This window comes from Desmodus rotundus, chromosome 1 (assembly GCF_022682495.2).
Source record: "Desmodus rotundus isolate HL8 chromosome 1, HLdesRot8A.1, whole genome shotgun sequence".
NCBI lineage: Eukaryota > Metazoa > Chordata > Mammalia > Chiroptera > Phyllostomidae > Desmodus > Desmodus rotundus.
Window position 1 is genome coordinate 132,896,752 of NC_071387.1, and position 4,659 is coordinate 132,901,410.

At 41.7% G+C, this 4,659-nt stretch overlaps 1 pseudogene; it reads right to left on the reverse strand.

The window, feature by feature from the left end:
- Positions 1 to 906: 906 nt before the first annotated feature.
- LOC128780062 (iron-sulfur cluster assembly enzyme ISCU pseudogene) lies at positions 907 to 2,444 on the reverse strand (annotated as a pseudogene).
- Between the last annotated feature and the right edge of the window lie 2,215 nt (positions 2,445 to 4,659).

Genomic DNA, 4,659 nt, shown 5'->3' on the forward strand with positions numbered 1-4,659 from the left:
TAATTATAAGACATAGAGGTGAGAACTTTCCAAGCACTGTCTTTGAATATTTGTAACAACCCAATGACAAATCTTGTAACCTCTAGATGAGGACTGTGATGGATGGGAAAGTCAGATATAATACGGAGGTGTGTTAAAAGCTTTAGGAGAATGCACAGTAGTGGGAAGGTTTGACATGTGGGTGTGATGGTCAGGTGAATCTTTGTGAGAAGAACTATGGTGAGCAATGTGATAGGTTCTGTGCTAGGTAGTGTAGATACAAGGCAATCAATAAATACGTAGAGTGCAGGTTAAACATCACGTGTTGGTGGACTGGTTATGGTTGGATCAAGAGAAGTAAGATATGTCTATCTTTGTTTCTTGCTTAGATAATTGGTAGGATGAAGTGATTAATGGAGATTAGAGAAGGTGAAATGCATATGGGGAGAAGATAGTTTGCTCACTTAAATTATAATTTTAGATTTTTCTAATTCATGATTTTATAATTCTTGTTTAAGTATCTTTCCAAAAAGGGTCTACATTCTTTTATTTACTATGTAAATGTAAATCTATTTTATGTACAATATTTGGTTCTAGCAAATAATGATACCAAGGCGTTCTATTGGTACTCTTCCCCAAAATAGATTCAGGTAAAACAGATCTCTGTGCACTTCATGGATGAGTAGAACTTGAGACTTCGTTACTGATTTTAATTTTGAAGCCATACACACAATTCAAAACATACATAAACTGGGTTAAGGCAATAAAAGTGGGCTAAAAATAGCCCCAGAATTCAGAACAACTGAACTATGTGCTTCACTTGCACTGGAGCTACAATGTGAACAGCAAGTGTGCACACGTGGCAGCGTGCGGAACTTCTGACACCCGGGTGCCGCGGGGCGCCCAGTGGGAGTCTGCGCCAAGGGCTCATTTCTGTGCCGCAGCTCTTTCCCTGGGTTCTTGTTTGAGTTTGTAGGCAGCCCGGGAGGCCTCGAGCGACTCTCCAGGCTGCGTGGAACAGTGCAGGTTCACGGGGGGAGGGAGGGCACAGTGCCTTGGCGCTATCTGCGTCTTCGATGGCCAAGGCTTCCTCCACAGCCTTCCCTTTCACTCTATCAGGGGGCAAGAAGCCAGCTGGCGCAGCTGCAGAACCACAGACAAATGTTTTCATCATGGCATCCACCATCTTCCCCTTTTCATCCACTAGAATCTGCAATCTCATTACATCACCACATGCTGGAGTGCCCACCAATCCAGTTCCAACACTTTTTAGCAAGATTTTATGTATTTATTTATAGAGAGAGGGGAAGGGAGGGAGGAAGAGAGTGGGAGAAACATTGATGTGTTTGAGAAACATCATAAGCTGCGTCTCGCACCACCCCAACCGGGGACGGGGCGGCAGCCCAGACCTGCGCCCTGACAGGAGTGCACTGGGGACCTTTCCCTTTGCCAGAGGATGCCCAACCCACTAAGCCACAGCGGTCAAGGCTAGTTCCGACAGTTTTAGCTGTCTTGTCAAGAAACCCTGTGTTTCTGGGATTTTCATAATGATCAGCAACTTTCTTGTGATAGAGCCGGCCCGGAGCTAACAGCTCCCGACAGGCAGCAGCGCGCTCCAGCTGCCGCCATCTTGCAGGCTCGCGCCTGCGCAGACCAAGCCTGAGACCAAGGGGAGCCTACGAGTCGGTTTCCCATATTTTGCTTTTTCGTGGTGTATTTATTTGTAAGAGAATATAAATATGATATTTAAAAATACTGTTATTTCTTGCAGCTGAACTATAAGCCCACAAGTAGTACCAAGAATAAAAGTAAGGATAAAACAATTGTAACAGGCAGAGTGGGAGAGGCCTTCAAAGTGTCTCCTCTGCCTCTGTGGCATGAACAGTGTAAAGACACACCTTATTATTATTTAACTTTTCTGATCCAGAGTCATTATTTTGCCCTTCTCCGCCCCCAATCCCTATCTAGCAGCCTGAGTGCTGGAAAGCCTCCCTCCCTCCCTGCTACGTGCGTCCACGCACAGGCCTCCTGGTCCGGGAAGCAGCTTGGGCGGGCAGGCAGTGGTGGCTGATGGGAATCTCACGCTAGCAGCGCTACAGCCTGGTCTGGAAGGAGATGCTGTGGTGACTCTCAGCTAATTTGGAGGTTAAAGCTGTAAAGCTTGATGCAGACTTGGTGAAACCTTAGGACATCAATTTCAAATTTAATTCCCATTGGCGTTGCCTTGATGTCCCCATAACTAAATTTTTTTTAGCCTCCCCAGATGACATGTCTATTGAGAGCAGAAGGGAGGGAGAAAGAGGGAGAGAAACATCACTTGAGACACACCAATTGGTTGTCCCGTGTACATGCCAGACCCGGGACCAACTAGCAACCTAGGTGTGTGCCCTGACTGGAATCAAATCCTCAGCCTCTTAGTTTACAAGAGGCTGCTCCAACCAACTGAGCCACACTCACCAGGGCATGACTACATTGTTTTAATAGGAAATACCAGAATGATTCCATGGCACGGCGTATATAGAGATTTTAGTGGACATGTAAAAGGTTAGGTACCTGACATGCAGGTTGGCAAATACTTCCTGGAGCTCTCCGACCCTCTTTCTTCTTGCTGTGCATGAAGATAGACTAATATTTATGGTATTCCTTTTAGTAAGGTATACGCATGTACAGGTTCTTACCAATGGAGTAGTACCTTTGCCAGATCTTCTTGCCTATTGACTGGTTGCATAAATGACCATGAGGCCCCAGGGCATGGTGGATACTCAAGATGGAGCCTGTGTTCCTGAATCTTGTGAAGAGTGACACGCACACAAGGAATATTAATCTTGGCCTTACATTACAAGGGCACTTAGATGAGGGAAAGTTTCTCTAGAGGAACTAATATGTAAATTAACACCTAGGTTGTGAAAGAGTTAGACTGAGTGGTTTAAGTGCATTTTCAATAAAGTTTGCGTTTATCTACCCCAAATCACAAATTTCAAGAGGGGTATTTTTAACTCACTTTAAGAAGGGATGTGCTTTGAAATCAGTGAAGTTGAAAAAAAATTAAAACTTCATGAACTTTTTGGATGGTTTATCAGTATGAACCAATGAGTGAGTAATCATTGAATGGAAAGGGGATATTTTAAAAAATGTATACACTAGTGATATTCACTTGACAGTCATTAGTCTGTTCTGTTCTATTCATTTGTTCAACATTTTTTACTAAATATCAGATGCTGTGTTAGATCTTGGGAAATAAATTATGAACAAGACAGAATCTCTGCCCTTATGAAACCTACAATCTGTTGAAAAAGATTACACAAATAATTACACAAATGGAATGTAAGGACAAATTAGGATTAGTATAAAGGAAAAATCAGGAAATTATGAGGTACTTACTAACACAAGAGTTTGTGATGTAGTCTGGGAGGCATTAAAAAGTGCTTCCCTGAAGGAAAGTGATATTTGAATTGAAATCTGGCAAACTAGCAAGAGTTAATATGATGAGAAGAGGCAGACGTGAGCAGCGTTCCCCAGACTGTTGGGGAGAAAGAAAGAGAAAGTCAGCAGGCCAGAGTAGTTACAGCAGTGTAGTGAAGGAGAGCATGAGGCACAGGAGTCAAGGCCAGGATGGGACAGTGTGAGGCTATGTAAAGAATTTCACTCTATTATGGGATCAGTAGGCTACCACTGACAACTGGATAACATTTTGTTTTGTTTTGTTTTGTTTTAGAAAGTTCATTTGGATTAAAGTGTGAGCAAAAGAATGGAAAGAATTAGAGTGGTTGGTGAGGAGAGCAGTGAGGAGACTAGGGAAGTCCTTCAAGAAAGCAAGAACAGTAGCTAAGCAGGGTAGGCTGTGGAGGTGGAGAAAAGTAGATGGAGTAAGGCGATATTTTTAAAGACTGAATTAACAAAGCCACCAGTAGTGGCATGGAAGTAATATTTTAGAGATTTCATTTTAAAAATTCTGATTTATTGCCTGAAATCTGTGAAATAACACTAAAAATATGCTCTATGATCTTGGCATTCCATCCAATCAATATGTCCTCTTTCCTTTCAATGTTCATATATTATTTCTACATATGTATATTTTAGATATTTTCTAGACTTCTACTTGTCTGTCTTCAATAAAAAATGATTTCTATGAGTAACACAAAACTACAGTTCCTTAAAATTAATTGAAAACTTTACAGTAGTTTTCTTAGTATAAAGCAGAAATAGTTTAAAGCTCAGAAATGGGATTCTGAAGTTAGTGTGGAAGGATCTTGGAATAATGTATTCCAGATGAAAACACAGCAAGATTGGAAAGCCCAGGTCCCTGAGGACTCTTCCTTTTCAGTTCTCTTTCTATCCCCACCCCCCCTCCAACTTCATCTCTCAACTGTGCAATTGGAGAACTCCAAATTTCCATAATTTCTAATGCTTTTCCTGTAATTCCTTGGCATTCCCAAAGGAGAAAGTATCCTACCGTCATTGCCTTGTATTTTCCCTTACCGAAACCACACATAACACATCTTTTGAACAACCATCTTTTAAGAATTTACTCACCCAAACCCTGGGTTTATATCCTATGTTTCATATTGTTATTTCTCTTCCCACTTGTGAACCTCCTCTTCTAATTACCTGTATTCAACCAATTTCATTAAGTCTTTCTCATTTTGGGAGGTTATTGTTTACTATACATTGAGGTCTAAG